Here is an 18,225-nt window from a genome sequence, read left to right as displayed (position 1 = left end):
AGGTCAACATGAGTCATTTTATTTTTTATTTTTTGAGATAGAGTCTTGCTCTGTTGTCCAGGCTAGAGTGCAGTGGCACAATCTCAGCTCACTGCAACCTCTGACTCCTGGGTTCAAGCGATTCTCCTGCCTCAGCTTTCCAAATAGCTGGGACTACAGGCATATGCCACCACGCCCAGCTAATTTTTGTATTTTTAGTAGAGATAGGGTTCTCCATGTTGCCCAGGCTGCTCTTGAATTCCTGACCTCACATAATCCGTCCAACTCAGCCTCCCAAAGTGCTGGGATTACAGACATGAGCTGCCATGCCCAGTCAGCATGAATCAATTATAAACTACTTATATCATTAATTGATATTGGGACTGGGGAATCTAAAAGTTTGGATTATCCTGGTATTGACTTTCCTTTAGATTCTCTGGAAAGCATCTTGAAGAAACATTATACTGACCTTGGGCTTCTCTTCACCAATCTTTTCTGGGAAGAGTTTTAAAGTACCTTGACCCAATCCACAACTTGAGAAAATATGTAAGAAATGAAACATGAAAAAAAATCTCACTCTAAGAACAGTGTTCTAAAAGGAAAAAAAAAAAAAAAAAAGACCAGGTATGGTTGCTCACACCTGTAATCCCAGCACTTTGTGAGGCCAAGGCAGGAGGATCGCTTGAGCCCAGGAGTTCAAGACCAGCCTGAGCAATATAATGAGACCCTGTCTCTACAAAAAATTTAAAAATTAACTGAGTGTGGTGGCATGTGCTTGTAGTCCCAGCTACTCAGGAGGCTGAGGTAGGAGGATTACTTTAGCAAAGGAGTTCAAGGCTTCAGTGAGCTATGATGGTGTCACTGTACTCCAGACTCAGTGGCAGAGCAAAGACCCTGTCTTAAAATAAAATAAAATAAAATAAAATAAAATGAAGAAAAAGGGGAGAGGAGGAGAGAGGAAAGGAAAGGAACAGAAGGAAAGCAAAAGGTAAAATATGTCATTAAAAACATTTTTACTTTGTTTTTAAAATTATTTATATATATTTTTTCTTCAACTTTTATTTTAAGTTTCAGGATACATGTGCAGGACGTGCAGATTTGTTACATAGGTAGACGTGTGCCATGGTAGTTTGCTGCACAGATCATCCCATCACCTAGGTATTAAGGTCAGCACCCTAATGGGGTGCTGATTCTTCTTGATGCTCTCCCTTGTCCCCTAACAGGCCCTAGTGTGTGTTGTTCCCCTCCCTGTGTCCATGTGTTCTCATCATTCAGCTCCCACTTCTAAGTGAGAACATGTGGTGTTTGGTTTTCTGTTCCTGCATTAGTTTGCTGAGGAATGGCTTCCAGCTCCACCCATGTCCCTGCAAAGGACATGATCTCATTCCTTTTTATGGCTGCATAGTATTCCATGGTGTATATGTACCACATTTTCTTTATCCAGTCTATCACTGATGGGCATTTAGGTTGATTCCATGTCTCTGGTGTTGTGAATAGTCCTGTAGTGAACATACTCATGCATGTATCTTTATAACAGAATGATTTATATTCCCTTGGGTATATACCCAGTGATGGGATTGCTGGGTCAAATGGTATTTCTGCCTCTAGGTCTTTGAGAATCACCACACTGTCTTCCACAATGGTTGAACTAATATACCTTCCCACCGACAGTATAACAGGATTCCTTTTTCTCTGCAACCTCACCAGCATCTGTTGTTTTTTGACATTTTAATAATGGCCACTCTGACTGGTATGAGATGGTATCTCATTGTAGTTTTGATTTGCATTTCTCTAATGATCAGTATTGTTGACTTATTTTTCTTATGTTTGTTGGCCACATGTATATCTTTTGAGCAGTGTCTGTTCAGGTCCTTTGCCCAGTTGTTTGTTTGTTTGTTTTTTGCCAGAGTCTCGCTCTGTCACTCAGGCTGGAGTACAGTGCGTAATCTCAGGTCACTGCAACCACCGCCTCCCAGGTTCAAGCGATTCTCCTGTCTCAGCCTCCTAAGTAGCTGGGATTACAGGTGCCCACCACCACACCTGGCTAATTTTGCCAAGTTGGCCAGGCTGGTCTCAAACTCCTGACCTCAGGTGATCCACCTACCTTGGCTTCCCAAAGTGCTGGGATTACAGGCTTGAGCTACCGTGCCCAGCCATTTGCCCAGTTATTAGTGGGGATGTTTTTTTTCTTTTTTTTCCTTGTAAATTTAAGTTCCTTGTAGACTCTGGAGATTAGAACACTGTCAGATGGATAGGTTGTGAAAATTTTCTCCCATTCTGTAGGTTATCGCTTCACTCTGATGATAGTTCATTTTGCTGTACAGTTTTAATTTCTTAAAGGGGGAGGGATGATAGCAAGAGAATCCTTGCGTCTCTACTTTTAAGAAACGGTGATGAAATATTTGGGAACTGCCAACAATGAAAATCTTCACAATCAAAGGACTAGGAATAGGCTGAGAGTATTAGTAGACTGGTGACCTATTGCGATGGACATAAAGTGAAGAAATAATTCAGGCATCTTACACACTAATCTTGTTCTTCCCTTGTCAAAGGAAAACAAATTAGATAAATAAAGAAGAAAGCTGAAGACTAGAGTTCTTTTTAACTTGACAAATAATGATGTATATATTTATATGTGGGGATTAGGGTTTCTACAGTTGTTTTAGTTGTGAATTTCTGGGCCTTTCCACTGTCATTTATTAAACTTCACTTTGCAATTTTTGTGCATAAATCAGTTACTCCTGTGGAGGCCTCTTGCCTGTAGTGACTCCCCTGTGCACTGAGTCTTGACTCTGTGCAGCCAGAGTTGAGAGCTGGGGAAGACAGCAGCGAATGGCCCATGCCAAGGGCCTGAAGGTGCTGCTCCCGGCCAGCTTTGAATGAGGACCTGAGGATGTACACAGGTGTCCTGTTACTGAAGCAGGACACAGGCTGCCTTTATTTAGTGAAATTTCCTTCGTGGTTAAGGAGAAGGGGGCTTTTCAGGGAATGGCTCTCCAAAGCACATAGCTTCTGAAAGGAGCATAAAGAAGGTCTGGGGGGTTGGCCAAGGTGGGGCAGATATGAAGCCCACCAGCGTGTCACTGGCATGCTTGCTACCTCCCACACTGTCAGAGTCGCACCTGCAGGCCACCGGGAGAGGCTGTGGGTCACACAGCAGAAGCCAGCCCCACTCTTTACATTCTACAGGCACAATTATTATTTTTTTTTTTTTTGAGACGGAGTCTCACTCTGTCGCCGGGGCTGGAGTGCAGTGGCCGGATCTCAGCTCACTGCAAGCTCCGCCTCCCAGGTTCCCGCCATTCTCCTGCCTCAGCCTCCCGAGTAGCTGGGACTACAGGCGCCCGCCACCTCGCCCGGCTAGTTTTTTTTTATATTTTTAGTAGAGACGGGGTTTCACCGTGTTAGGCAGGATGGTCTCGATCTCCTGACCTCGTGATCCACCCGTCTCGGCCTCCCAAAGTGCTGGGATTACAGGCTTGAGCCACCGCGCCCGGCCGGCACAATTATTTTTAAAATTCTAAATGACATAAGCCATACTTGGGTTGTTGTGGAGAATAAAAGATGACAGAAGAGAATTTACATGTATCTCCAGGAAACTTTTTTTTTTTTTTTTGAGACAGAGTCTTGCTCTCTGTTGCCCAAGATGGAGTGCAGTGGTACAATCTTGGTTCACTACAACCTCCACCTCCCAGGTTCAAGCAATTCTCCTGCCTCAGCCTCCCGAGTAGCTGGGATTACAGGCACGCACTACCATGCCCAGCTAATTTTTTTCTTTTTTCTTTTTGTATTTTTAGTAGAGACGGGGTTTCACTATGTTGGTCAGGCTGGTCTCGAACTCCTGAAACCTCAGTGATCTACCAGCCTTGGCCCCGCAAAGTGCTGGGATTACAGGTGTGAGCCACCACGCCTGGCCCCAGATAACTTCTGAAGTGAGGAATGTAGCATGATTTTTTTGGATCACTTAGTGGAGGAATTCCATGTAGCAGACTGATTTAAAACATCCTCTCCCTCCGCATGGACACAGGCACACATTTCTCCTGTTCTATTACTTCCCCATATAGAGGATCCTCCTCTGCTGCAATGAAAATACTTCTCATTAACCATAAACAAACTGAACAGAGTGCAACAAGAGCCCTAATGCAATGTTGGTCACAGAGATAGCCCTACAGTGGGCGATGCAGGGGAAATTGTTGGCATCATGAAGGGTGTCATTAAGCGTTCTTATTTTGCACTTGTATAGATTAGAAAGCAGTTGCTGACTTGATTTGAATGTAATTCATTCCACTTTCTAGGGCTTTTCTTGAAAGATGACCTACTGTGGCCGGGCACGGTGGCTCACGCCTGTAATCCCAGCAATTTGGGAGGCCAAGGCAGGTGGATCACCTGAGGTCAGGAGTTCGAGACCAGCCTGGCCAACATGGTGAAACCCCGTCTCTACTAAAAATACAAAATTTAGCTGGGTGTGGTGGCAGGCACCTGTAATCCCAGCTACTCGGGAGGCTGAGGCAGGAGAATTGCTTGATCCTGGGAGGTGGAGGTTGCAGTGAGCTGAGACTGCGCCATTGCACTCCAGTCTGGGGGACAAGAGTGAGACTTCTGTCTCAAAAAAAAAAAAGAAAAAGAAAAAGAAAAAGAAAGAAAGATGACCTACTGTGGGTAATGAGGGCACATAGAACAGCCTTTCCGTAAGAGAGTCATTCCAGGATAGGTGCAGTGGCGTGCACCTGTAATTCCTCCACTTTGGGAGGCTGAGGTGGGAGGATTGCTTGAGCCCAGGAGTTTGAGGTTGCAGTGAGCGATCATTGTGCCATCCTACTCCAGCCTGGGCAACAGAGAGAGACCCCATCATTTAGAAAAAAAAGAGGGTCATTCCAGCCTCATCCTCGGGCTTTTGTGGGAGCTGTTGGGAAGCTCTTCCCTGGTGGGCCTCTTTCTTCTCCAATTCTCCTTCCTGTTGACATGCTCAGACATTCCGGGGCTGGCTCGTTCTTTAGCTGCCAAATGAGGAACAGGCTGAAGAGCCCAGTGTGGAGCTGTCACCGTGTTCTGCTGGGATACACAGCTGACAGTCCAGCATGTCCATGGTGGTAGGCCTGGGGGCAGATTTGGTCTGAGTCTGGCAGGAAGCCAGAGGAGAGGTTCTGATGATGATGTAGATGTAAAAGGACGATGAGGGGGCCCTGGGTGCTCCCTCTTGTGACAGAAAACACTGCTTCCAAGTATCGATTCCCAGGATGAAAATCCAAAGAAACTAATAAAAAGGACAGTGCGGGCATGAGTGCTGCCTTTTCGTTCCTTACATGTTCCTGCCTGAGCTGTGCAATGTCGGGTAAATAGCTGAGTGGTGGAATAAAGTCACTGATTTACAAAGTTGAAAAAACTGATGGGTTAACACATAGCTGAAAAAGTGATAATTATTTTTGAGACGGGGTGTTGTTGATGGCTGATGTGATGCCTCAGCTCTTATCTTCTTTTTTCCTTTTTTTGGAGACAGAGTCTCATGACCAGACTGGAGTGCAGTGGTGCAATCCTGGCTGGCTCACTGCAGCCTCCACCTCCCAGGCTCTAGGGATTCTCCTGCCTCAGCCTCCCAAGTAGCTGGGATTACAGGCATGTGCCACTATAGCCCGCTAATTTTGTATTCTCAATCGAGATGGGATTTCACCATGTTGGACAGGTTGGTCTCAAACTCCTGGCCTCAACTGATCTGCCTGCCTTGGCCTCCCAAAGTGCTGGGATTACAGGCGTGAGCTACCGTGCCGGGCCCCTTGGTTCTTATCTTCTTGGTATAAAAGAATTTAAACGCCAGGTGCAGTGGCTCACACCTATAATCCCAGCACTTTGGGAGGCTGAGGCAGGTGGATCGCTTGAGGTCAGGAGTTTGAGACCAGCCTGGCCAAGACGGTGAAACTCTGTCTCTACTAAAAATAGAAAAATTATCCAGGTGCGGTGGCACACACCTGTAATTTCAGCTACTTGGGAGGCTGAGGTAGGAGTATCGCTCGAACCTAGTAGGGGGAGTCTGCAGTGAGCTGAGATTGCATCAGCCTGGGCAATAGCATGAGACTTTGTTTCAAAAAAAAAAAAAAAAGTCTAAAGTCCAGAGTCTCATCTAAATCAGATATAGGTGAGACTCAAGGTACTGAGATGGAATTGTTCCCTTGACCTTGACCCCCTTCACGGGCAGGAACTGGAATGGCTCACTTCACTCTGCTGGCCGCTGGCCACTCCTTGTGAGAGGGGACATTCAAGGAAGCAAGTGCAGGAACCAGAGGGAACAAATGTTGGAACAGTCTGGTTGCTCCTTTCTAGCAAGAGCAGGCTCTGTGGGGGCCCCACAGCAGCATCCAAGCCCCTGCCCTCTGGGCACCTGGGTTCTTGTCCAGCATCCAGGAAGAATAAGGTCACACAAACTGTTTGAAAGATGATGAATGCGGAAGACTTTGTTGAGCAGTGGAAGTGGCTCTTGGTGGAAGGGAAATTGGAAAGGGGATGGTACAGGAAGAAGGTGATCTTCCCCTGAAGCCCAGCTGTCTCTGACCGGGCTCCCCTCTGAAGCTGCACGGTCTGAAGTTAGCCACGTTTATCTGTAGTCTCTAACACTCAATTGCTTGTATTCCCAACGTTCAGCCACTTGTATCCCCAATGCTCAGCCACTCGTGTTGCTCTGCCAGCTGAAGTCTTTTTATGGGCACAGGATAGGGGTGTGGCAGGCCAAAAAAGCAACATTTGGGTGGAAAAACCGAGTCAGCAGTTTTTAGGGCCGCAGTTCTAAGCTTAAGGGTGGGGTTTAGCCAGGAGCCCAGCCATTCTCCATCAGTACCATTTATCTTTTTTTTTTTTTTTTGAGACGAAGTCTCGCTCTGTCGCCCAGGCTGGAGTGCAGTGGCACCATCACGCTCACTGCAAGTTCTGCCTCCTGGGTTCACACCATTCTCCTGCCTCAGCCTCCCGAGTAGCTGGGACTACAGGCACCTGCCGCCACGCCCGGCTAATTTTTTGTATTTTTAGCAGAGATGCAGTTTCACCGTGTTAGCCAAGATGGTCTCGATCTCCTGACCTCATGATCCGCCCACTTCAGCCTCCCAAAGTGCTGGGATTACAGGTGTGAGCCACTGTGCCCGGCCAGTACCATTTATCTTGATGCAAATTTCCCTCTAGCTGTGAGCCTGTGAAATCAAACAAGTTTTTCCAAACTGTATTTTTACTTCCAAAATACAATGTTGGGACAGGCATAGGATAGGCATTCCCATTCCAAAAGGGAGAAATAGGCAAGAAGAAAGGGACAACTGGCTCCAGGTAAGTCCAAAACCTAACAAGGGCAAACAACATTCAATCTTAAGGCTTGACTATAATCTTTTTTGCCTCATGTCCCACATGGGTGTGGTTGGGTCCCTGAGGCTTCCCTGTCCCCGTGGCTTTGCTGAGCACAGTCTATACCACAGCTCTTACAGGTTTGTGTTGTATTCCTGGGGCTCTCCCAGGCTGGTGTTGTGTGCTGGTGGCCCCACAATTCTAGGGTCTTGGGGTAGCCCTGCTCCCACAGTTCCACTAAGCATTCCAGCCAGGGCTCTCTGCAGCGACCCCTTCCCTGTGGCAGTCCTTTGCCTGGCCCCAAGGCTCTGTGAGGCATCCTTTGAAATCTAGGTGGAGGTAGTCATGCCTGCACAGCCCTTGCATTCTGCATGCCTACAGAGTTAGCACCACATGAGTGCCACAAGGTTTATGGCCCGAACTTCACAGCAGTGGTCTGAGCCACACCTGGGCCTGCTGGAGGCACAGCCAGAGTGACCAAGCAGCACTGGGCCAGAATACAGGGAGGCAGCAAGCCCAGAGGTCTCCAGGGCTCTGGGGCCCCTCCTTTGCCATTCTGCCCTCAAGGGCCTAGCACTGTGGGCCTGTGAAGGGCCTGGTAGCCCTGGAGATCTCTGGAATGCCTCTAGGGTGATTCTCCCATTATCTTCATGAACAGCATCTGGCTTCCTTCTCTCTGTACTTAACTCCTTATCAAACAGTCACTTGGCCACACCCTCAGTTTTCTATCCTTAAGAATTCTTTTTAAAGACTTATGTGGCCAGGCTGAAAATTTTCCACATTTTTATATACTGCCTCCCTTTTGATCATAGATTTTCTCTTTAACTGATTTTTCCTTCTGGCATTTTAATATAAGCAGTTAAAAACAGCCATATGGCACACTGAACACTGCTTAGAGATTTTCTTTGCCAAATATTCTAATTCATCACCCCTTCCTTCCTTCCTTCCTTCCTTCCTTCCTTCCTGCCTGCCTGCCTTCCTGCCTTCCTGCCTGGTTTCTGTTTTGTTTTCTGAGACAGAGTCTCACTCTGTTGCCCAGGCTGGAGTGCAATGGCACAATCTTGGCTCATTGCAACCTCCACCTCCTGGGTTCAAGTGATTCTCCTGCTTCACCCTTCCTAGTGGCTGGGATTACTACACCTGGTTAAGTTTTGTATTTTTAGTAGAGATGGGGTTTTGCCATGTTGGCCAGGCTGAGTCTCAAACTCCTGACCTCAAGTGATCCACACTCCTCAAACTCCCAAAGTGCTAGGATTACAGGCATGAGCCACTGTGCCCAGCCAAGTTCACCACTCTTCTTCTTCTTTTTTTTTTTTTTTTGAGAGGGAGTCTCAGTCTGTCACCCAGGCTGGAGTGCAGTGGCATGGTCTCAGCTCACTGCAACCTCCGCCTCCTGGGTTGAAGCGATTCTCCTGCCTCAGCCTCTCAAGTAGCTGGGATTACAGGTGCCTGCCACCATGCCCGGCTAATTTTTGTCTTTTTAGTAGAGACAAGGTTTTACCATGTTGGCCAGGCTGGCCTCGAATTCCTGACCTTGTGATCCACCTGCCTCAGACTCCCAAAGTGCTGGGATTACATGCCCAGCCAAGTTCATCACTCTTAAATTCTGCCTTCTACAAAGTACTAGGATATGAACAAAACTCAGACAGGTTCTTTGCCACTTTTGAACATGTGACCTTTCTTGTAGTTTCCAGCAAGATACTCCTCATTTCCACCTAAGACCTCATCAGAATGACCTTTATTGTCCATATTTCAACCAATATTTTGTTCACGATCACTTCAGTAATCTCTGAGACTGAAGCTTTCTCTACAACTCTCCTCTTCTTCTGAGCTATTACTCCAATTGCCCTTAATGACTCATACAGGGCAGAACAGGCTTTTTCTAGTGGCCACTTCAGAACTGTTCTAACCTCTACCCATTACCCAGTTTGAAAGCTGCTTCTACGTTTTCAGGTATTTGTTATTGCAACACCCCCACTTCTCAGGGCCAATATCAGTCTCAGTCTGTTTGTGCTGTTATAAAAAATAACACAGACCGGGTAACTTACAAACAATGAAGATTTACTGCTCACAGTTCTGGAGGCTGGGAAGTCCAAGATCAAGGTGCTGGCAGAATTGGGGTCTGGTGAGGGCTACTCTCTGCTTCCAAAATGGAGAGGAGGAACTCTGTCTTCACGTGGCGGAAAAAATGAAACAGGTGAAAAAAGGAGTAAACTCCCTCCAACAAGCCCTTTGGTAGAGGCACCCGATCCCATTCATGAGGGTTCGCTGTCATGACCCAGTCCCTTCCTAAAGGGTGCACCTCTTAATAGTGTTGCATAGGAGACTAAAATTCATTTTAGTCTAAAGAATTTTGGAGGGGACAAAAACATTCAAATCTAGCACAAATAGAAAAAAAGAAAGGGGAGGAATTACCAATGTGTCCTCCATGACTCACATCAAGTGACATCAGACTTGCTGCTTCCTTGTTTCAGGGTTGATAAACTAATTGGAAAGACATTTTCAGATTTTGTTCTCACTGTGCAAAAATTAAAAGTTTAAAATAACATATTTTGGGGGTTTTGCCTGAATTGGTGTATGCACTGATGCAGTGAAGTGTGAGTGCTCCAATTTGCCCAGAGTCCACAACGCCACCTGCCAATCATGCTGTCTCTTTTTTGTTGCTCTAACTTCAGTGTGTAGCTGAATCTCTACCCCTTTTCGCAATTCTTAGACATACTCAGTTCTGGTTTTTTGTTTTTTTTTTTTGAGACGGAGTCTCACTCTGTCACCTAGGCTGGAGTGCAGTGGTGTGATCTCGGCTCACTGCAAGCTCCACCTCCTGGGGTTCACGCCATTCTCCTGCCTCAGCCTCCCCAGTAGCTGGGACTACAGGTGCCCACCACCATGGCTGGCTAATTTTTTGTATTTTTAGTAGAGACAGTGTTTCACCATGTTAGCCAGGATGGTCTTGATCTCCTGACCTTGTGATCCGCCTGCCTCAGCTTCCCAAAGTGCTGGGATTACAGGCATGAGCTACTGCGCCTGGCCTTGGTATATTTTTATTGAGTTAAAGTTTATAGCTGTTTCTGGCCTGACATGTAAAGGGATTAGAAGTCATGCTCTGTCATAAGAAGTAAAAAGCTCAACAAACTGAAAAATCAACAGCTCTTTTTAGATCTGTCAGAGGAGTGAAGTCACAGGAAAACCACTGTCCCCAAAATTGAAGAGACAAACAGGCAGTTATGGAAAATCACAACTTAATAGAGCAGAAACCTACAAACAAAAACCTCCCCAGGAATCAGCTCCAGGACAGGAAACCCTGAACTGCAATGGATGGATTGCTGGAGGTTCAGTGTGGAGAAGCTTGAGAGTTAACAACTTCAGGGGGAGCCATTCAGAAGAGAGTCCCACACACTCCTTTGAATTTACCTCCCAGAGCTCTACCAGGTCCTCACAATGAAGGTTGAAGAAAAATCCCCTGTGCTTCTGGCAGGGGGAAGGGAAAGTCTCCATTCTGAAATACCCCAGAACATTCTGTTCTCAACAAGGCCAGCCATCAGGAGAAACTATTTTACCAGAGCCTAACCTGCTAGGCTTTTTTAAAAGACAGGGTCACCCAGGCTAAAGAGAAACCTGACTGCTATCCTCTGACAGGAGAAATCTGAGCTTCCCACTCTGCACCTCCACCATCTGTCTTTGCAGCTCATTCCCTCCTTCACCCTGATGCCAGTGGCCCCTCCAGCCCCACTGGGGCTTGCAATCCATTTCCTTGGCTCTTTGCCCTCTGCCCCCCTTGGTAACCACCTTGGGTTCCACAGTGCATTGTTATAATTACCCTCTGGCTTACACCCTCAACTCACATGCTCCTCTTTTTTTCTGTTGTACTTGAGGTACAATCCTGGCCCGAGTGAAAATACCACTAATGACTCACTCTTCACTTGCACCCAGGCAGCTGAAGCCAAATGGAGAAAAACGCAAACCCATGATGACCTAAAATGTATGACACTGTCACAGAGTGCCATAAATCTCTCTGTTTTTTTTTTTTTTTTAGACAGAGTCTCACTCCAGGCTGGAGTGCAGTGGAGTGATCTCGGCTTACTGCAACCTCCGTCTGCCAGGTTCAAGTGATTCTCCTACCTCAGCCTCCTGAGGAGCTGGGATTACAGGTGTGCAACACCATGCCCAGCTAATTTTTGTATTTTTAGTAGAGAGGGGGTTTCTCCATGTTGTCCAGGCTGGTCTCAAACTCCTGACCTCAGGTGATCTGCCCACCTCAGCCTCCCAAAGTGCTGGGATTATAGGTGTGAGCCACCATGCCTAGCCTCTTTTTCTTTTTTTAAACTTTTTACATTCAGGGGTACATGTGCAGGTTTGTTACACAGGTAAGCCTGTGTAATGGGGGTTTGTTGTGCAGATTATTTTATCACCCAGATATTAAGCCTAGCAGCCATTAGTTATTTTTCCTGATACTCTTCCTCATCCCCCACCCTTTGTGTCCATGTGTTCTCATCGTTTAGCTCCCACTTATAAGTGAGAACATGCGGTGTTTGGTTTTTTGTTCCTGTGTTAGTTTGCTAAGGATAATTGCCTTCAGCTCCATCCGTGTTGAAAAAGAAAAAAGAAAAAGATGTTGTTCTTTTTTACAGCTGTATAGTATTCCATAGTATTCCATGGTATATATGTACCACATTTTCTTTATCCAGTCTACCACTGATGGGCATTTAGGTTGATTCTCTGTCTTTGCTATTGTGAATAGTGCTGCAATGAACATATGTGTGCATGTGTCTTTATGATAGAATGATTTATTTTTTATTAAGTATATACCCAGTAATGGGATTGCTGGGTTGAATGGTGGTTCTGTTTTTTAGGTCTTTGAGGAATCAACAGAGTTTTCCACAATGGTTGAACTAATTTACACTCCCACCAACACTGTATAAGTGTTCCTTTTTCTCCACAACTTTGCCAGCACCTGTTATTTTTTGACTTTTTAATAATGGTCAATCTGACTGGTGGTCAGAGTGATACTCTGATGGTATCTCACTGTGGTTTTGATTTGCCTTTCTCTAATGATCAGTGATGTTGAGCTTTTTTTCACATGTTTGTTACAAATTGCTATAAACTTCAAGTGTGCTCTTGGTGCTGCCTGGAAGTCCTATATTTCCCTAATCCATTCTCTTTCCCATTCTTCTAAATGCCTGTTTCTCCTTAATCTTGTCTGCTCACGTCTCCAAAACCTCCTCATCCTCCTTATTCTTAATTAACTTTTTTTTTTTGAGATGGAGTTTCACTCTGTCGCCTAGGCTGGAGCACAGTGGCACGACCCTGACTCACTGCAGCCTCTGCCTCCAGGGTCCAAGCGATTCTCTGGCCTCAGCCTTCTGCGTAGCTGGGATTACAGGCATGCACCACCATGCCCGGCTAATTTTTTTTTGTATTTTTAGTAGAGATGGGGTTTCGTCATGTTGGCCAGGCTGGTCTCGAACTCCTGACCTCAAGTGATCTGCCTGTCTCAGCCTCCCAAAGTGCTGGGATTAGTGGCATGAGCCACCTTGCCTGGCAATCCTCCTCATTCTTACCAGCTCATGCATTTAACTTGTACTCTCTGGCCTGGCATGGGTTCCAATCTAGGATGGGCTTGCTGGAACCCTCTTGAGGAGGGTAGACTCCCAAACTGTGACCTGGTGGATTTGGCCGATGCAGGTCATGATCAGCGGCTTTGCCCATAGCATTACTTGATGTCCTGTGGTCAGACACATCAACTCTCCCAAACCACTTGTGCGATGGGAGCTGCTTTATGTGAAATGCTGCATAGCCTTGTTCCCAAACCAGAGGGGGCTACACTGTGAGTCTCCTACTGGGCTTACCACAAACTCCCCACAGCATCTTTTCCCACCACAGGTCCCTCTAGTATATAAGGTCTGCTAGGGTAGAGGGTATGACTGCTTGTACAGAAACCAGGACCTGCGGCAGGGCCCTTCCTGCTCTGGGTCCCATCTGGCAGCCTTCCATGTCACCCAGTCAGTGGGCTGGAGCAGCATTCCCAAGTATGGAATTTGCTACCTCCAGAACTTGAAAGGACTTGCCATGTGTATTAGTCTGTTCTCAGGCTGCTTATAATAAAGACATACCCGAGACTGGGTAATTTATAAGGAAAAAGAGGTTTAATTGATTCAGTTTCACATGGCTGGGGAGGCCTCTCAATCATGGCAGAAGGCGAAGGAGGAGCAAAGGCACGTCTTACATGGTGGCAAACAAGGGATAATGAGAACCAAGTGAAAGGGGAAACCCCTTTAAAACCATCAGATCTTGTGAGACTTGTTCATTACCACGAGAACAGTATGGGGGAAACTACCCCCGTGATTCAATTATCTCCCACCGGGTCCCTCCCACAACACATGAGAATTATGGGAGCTACAATTCAAGATGAAATTTGGATGGAGACACAGCCAAACAAAATCACCAAGTGCTATGCATCTTCTTAGTAGGGGTGGGGAGGGGATATCCCTGCATACTTCAGCCCTCTGGACCCCTAAGCCTTTCCCTGATGTCACAGGCTCCTAAACCTGAACAGGGCTCACTGTTCACCTTGCAAATGGCATATGTTTTATCAAGGCCTCCAACGAACTTGCCATTTCTTCCTCCTCAAGTCCAATTAGCACCAGGTCATCAACGTAGAGGACCAATGTCTTATTCTGTGGAATGTCCAGATGGTCCAGGTCCCTTTCAAGTGTAATGTGACAGAAGGCAGGGAGCTAACATAGTCCTGAGGGAAAACTGAAATGTATACTGTTTCGTGTCCCATGTGAATGGTAACTGCTTCTAATCCTTCTTTTGGGAGGGATGGGAAAGAACACATTTGCCAGCTGGATGGTCATATGCCTTGTGCCAGCAGTGGTGCTAATGTGCTCTAGCAAAGCTGCCACATGGGCACAGCAGCTGCTGCTGAGGCTACCCCTTAGTTAAGTCTGCTGCAGTCTCCCATCACCTGCTGTGATCCCCCTGGCTTCTGCAGGGGCCAGACTGGTGGAAGAAATGGGGATATGACAGAGACCACTAGCCCTTCGTTCTTTAAGGATCTGAGGGTGGCATTGCTTTCTAGGTGTTGTTTTTGATTCACTGTCATTCCTTTTTTTGAGATGGAGTCTTGCTCTGTCACCCAGACTGGAGTGCATTGGTGCCATCTTGGCTCACTGCAACCTCCGCCTCCTGTATTCAAGCAATTCTCCTGCCTCAGCCTCCCAAGTAGTTGGGATTACAGGCGCCCACCACCACGCTCGGCTAATTTTTTTGTGTTTTTAGTAGAGATGGGTTTTCACCATGTTGGTCAGGCTGGTTTCAAACCCCTGACCTCAAATAATCCACCCGCATCGGCCTCTCAAAGTGCTAGGATTACACACATGAGCCACTGCGCCCAGTCGATTCACTGTTGTTCCTGTGGGAGAAAGGAGTTCAGAGGTTTCCGCTCGACCTTCCCGCTGCAATAATTCCCACTTTGCAGGTGGGGATTTTGCCAGCTAAAGAGTGTGTCCAGTCTTATTGTACATCCATGAGCAGAGGAATGACCACTGGGCAGGTCTGCGAGCTGGATCTAGGTTGGGAACCATGGACCACATGGCCCCAGCCACCCCTGGTTTAGGAGGGAAGCCATGGTGATGCTTTGAATCCCAGGTTTCAGTGTCAATCCAGACTCTATCCAATAATCCTCAAAAAGTCTAGGTATTCCCCTTTCACCTAGGCATGGTTACCCATGTAAGCCGCCATAGTTCTTTACAGAAGGACTAGGGGATCACTACTAAATACATTTGTCATGTTTCTGCAGCCACAGACTTCTCATTCAGTAAGTTCTGGACCTGAAAATAAGTTCAGGTCCAGAAACAAACAAGGGATGGTGACTTACTGTAGTGACTACCTTTAGCCTCCTAACCATTTTTGACTTTTAAGAATTATGTCCTATAAGCCCCATTCCTTGTTCTCTGTGTGAGAAACTCCTCCTAGTTGCCATTCCAACCTTGTGTTCATTGAGATAGTTGCACCTGCCTTGATTCTAATGATTAGGTGCTGCCACTTGGCCTCCATCATTTTGGAAGGTTGGAATCCTCATTGCTATGTCAGAGAGCCCAGCTGTTGCTTTTTATTTATTTATTCTTATTTTTAGAGACATGGTTTTGCTCTGTCACCCAGCCTGGAGTGCAGTGGCATAATCCCAGCTTACCACAGCCTCAACCTCCTGGGCTCAAGCTATCCTCCTACCTCAGCCTCTGTAGTAGCTGGGACTACAGGCATGCATCACCATGCCCAGCTAATTTTGAAATTTCTTACAGAGACAAGGTCTCACTATGTTTCCCAGGCTGGTCTCAAACTCCTGGCCACAAACAATCCTCCTGCCTTGGCTTCCCAAAGTAATGAGATTACAGGTGTGAGCCACCGTGCCTGGCAGGGAGCCCAGTTGTGAACGGTATCACCTTTCATCAACCCTGGCCTTCAGGGGACAGTCACTACGGAACTCTCCATGATTCTGGGGCCCCTCTCACTAGTCCTTTCTTCATCACTTTGGCCTCCCGGGCTCTCCTGTGGCACACAGTCAGCTTGTGGCTATTCTGCTTTTTCTGCCTTTGTGCGACAGGCCTTTTCTTGAATGTGGCCCATTACCTTCAGGCTCCCAAGAGCCATCTTCACGGTGTCTTAACATCTGCCAGGGTGTTAAATCCTTATAACAAGGGAGTGCTCTCAGATTGATAAATGCCAACTTATCCAGCTTTACATTCGGCTGCTCTGGATCCAGCACCTTGGGATTCCATCTCTTGCATATTCTAGCTCCTGCCAGCAGGGCTTAGCCAGATTCTGCAGCTCCTTCGGCGTGTGCTCCCTTTCTTCCCTTGTCAGGCCCAGGGCAGCCTCAGTTGGACTTTGCTGGAACTTGACCTGTTACTGGTCTTGTTGCCAGGAGAGGAAGAGGGGGCAATCATGAGGGTGGCAGCCTTCATCTTGCTAAACATCTACCTCATTTAAAGCTTCTGCAACATCTTTAAGCAAGTAGAGAATACTATTTTTTTAACAAGAAGAAACGGCCCACTTTTGCAAGCCCAGTAGATTCAAGGTTCTTAATTGCATCCATCCAGTATTCCCATCTCAAGTCTCAGGGTCACACTCCTTTCCTATTAGGCCCTGCCCCTGCCCAGAGACCTGCTGGGGCCGAGAATTCAACCTTCTCCGAGGCTCTGCTATTGTGAAGATTCAGCTCTGAGTCAGGTCCTCCTCTCTGCCTACTCTCCAGCTACAGGTTAAGACTTCCTCAAACTCTGCCTAGGAGGCCCTCGGAATTGGTGATAATCAACTGTCCTGAGCCTGCCGCTGTTTCTTCTCTATGAACCCGTGGTGCTTAGCAATAGTCAGAAACTTAGAAATAGCTTCCCATCTCTCTCAGTCTCTAGAACCAGAGACACTGCAACAGCCAGCGCATCCTATGCCTGTGGAAACTCTTTTTTTTTCCCCCAAAGGAGTCCTTCCTGTCACAGAGCTCACATTTGTATGTTGCTGGGTGGACCATGGTCATCTGCAGTGATATTCAGGGGGATTTCCTCAGAGACCTGGGTTTGGGCCTGTGCACCCCAACTGGCCCTTTCCCGATCTCTTTAGCGGATGAGGCTGGGGAGGGTCCAAATCCTAAAAGGCCATCCCAGGAGTTCGGTTTATCTTGAGGACAGTGGAGAGCCAATAATGATCTCTGAGTGATGGGGTCCCTCCTGCCTTTAGTGCAGAGTTTAGGGAGGGCGAGCTTGGAGGTGCTTGGGTGGCCAGGTGAGGGGAAAAAAGGGATGAATTCAAAGTCCTTGGCAGGAGTGTCACCTGAGAGATGGATTACGTTGGGAGAAGAAGGGAAGAGAGTGTGAGGCCAGCTCTTCAGCAAGTCCTCCAGCCTCTGCTGACCTGTCCCCCATCCTCATCCCATCATCAGGGGCTTGTCAAGAGCTCAAAAGATACAATGCTGATTATAGATCAGTAACAGGTCAGGTCCCAGCAAAGCCCAACCGAGGATGCCGTGGGCCTGACAAGGGAAGGGAGAGAGCACATGCCGAAGGAGCTGGAGAATACGCCAGATGAGTCCGGGCCACTCCAGGTGAAAGTCAACCCCTGAACTGCTGCAGCACCCCAGATCTGTCCATACTCTGCCCACCACTAGTGATGGGGTCCCTACTGCCAGCCTGCCAGCAGGAATCCAGCTCCAAAGTCTCATCTTAGAGTCTGCTTCCCAGGACTACTCCAATCATCTTAGATATTCCCTGGAAACAGAGGTGGAGTGTTGCACACAGAAATGCTGTTGAGAGGCACGTGTAGGCAGGTGAGGAAGACAGAACTGAGCAGAAGAAGAAACTAACCCAAAATGCAAGTGCAGCTAAAGCTTCAGGCAATTCTATAGGGTGCTCTGGAGCTGGGCTGGAGACCATTCCTTTGTGACCCTGGTCTTGGCCATGGGTCACCTATTGGGAGGGGAGTACACTTGGGCAAGGCAGTTATTTGTGGCTGAGGGCATTCCCAGTAAGGGACACAGCTATGAACCTTCCCTGCCAGGAGCCAGGGGCTGGGTGCACCGGCCCTGAGAGGGGATCCCCGCAAAGCACAGTATCCATCATGCCTTCTGCCTCCAGCCGCCCTCTCTCTCTCTTCTATTTCATTAGTCCTTCTTTATTGGCCCATTCTCATCAGTACATGATCTTGCTGGTAATGCCTCCCATAGAAAAACAACCAACCAAACAAGACATCCTCTGTCGGGGGCTCAGTGTGGCTCTTCAGAGCTCTCTAGCTAGTATGAGTCATGATTAAAACAAGCCTAAATGAAAGCACCAGTCAAGCCATGTGTGTGTGTGTGTGTGTGTGTGTGTGTGTGTGTATATATATATATATTTTTTTTTGAGACAGGGTCTCACTCTATCACCCAGGCTGGAGTGC

The 18,225-nt window shown here is 47.2% G+C and overlaps 2 protein-coding genes across 10 annotated transcripts in view; one reads left to right on the top strand and one right to left on the bottom strand.

Annotated features, from left to right (window-relative positions):
• The window catches only part of CCNY (cyclin Y), a 331,884-nt gene that overhangs the window by 15,408 nt on the left and 298,251 nt on the right, over window positions 1-18,225 (top strand). The gene's annotated exons all lie outside the window — the stretch shown is intronic.
• Window positions 1-18,225, bottom strand: part of LOC117093088 (translation initiation factor IF-2-like) — a 119,594-nt gene that overhangs the window by 43,057 nt on the left and 58,312 nt on the right. For 4 of the 9 annotated variants that reach the window (XR_004442295.1, XR_004442186.1, XR_004442524.1 and 1 more), the window contains one exon: window positions 9,345-9,466. The exons of 4 other annotated variants lie outside the window; for them this stretch is intronic. The gene's annotated coding sequence lies outside the window, so the exon portion shown is untranslated. The remainder of the gene's footprint in view (window positions 1-9,344; window positions 9,467-18,225) is intronic. One more of the 9 variants, XR_004442385.1, reaches the window with a different exon arrangement.

The sequence above is a fragment of the Trachypithecus francoisi genome, unplaced genomic scaffold (genome assembly GCF_009764315.1).
Source record: "Trachypithecus francoisi isolate TF-2019V2 unplaced genomic scaffold, Tfra_2.0 Contig00025, whole genome shotgun sequence".
Lineage (NCBI taxonomy): Eukaryota > Metazoa > Chordata > Mammalia > Primates > Cercopithecidae > Trachypithecus > Trachypithecus francoisi.
The sequence above is the reverse complement of the archived record's forward strand: the minus strand, read 5'-3'. Positions and strand labels throughout refer to the sequence as shown.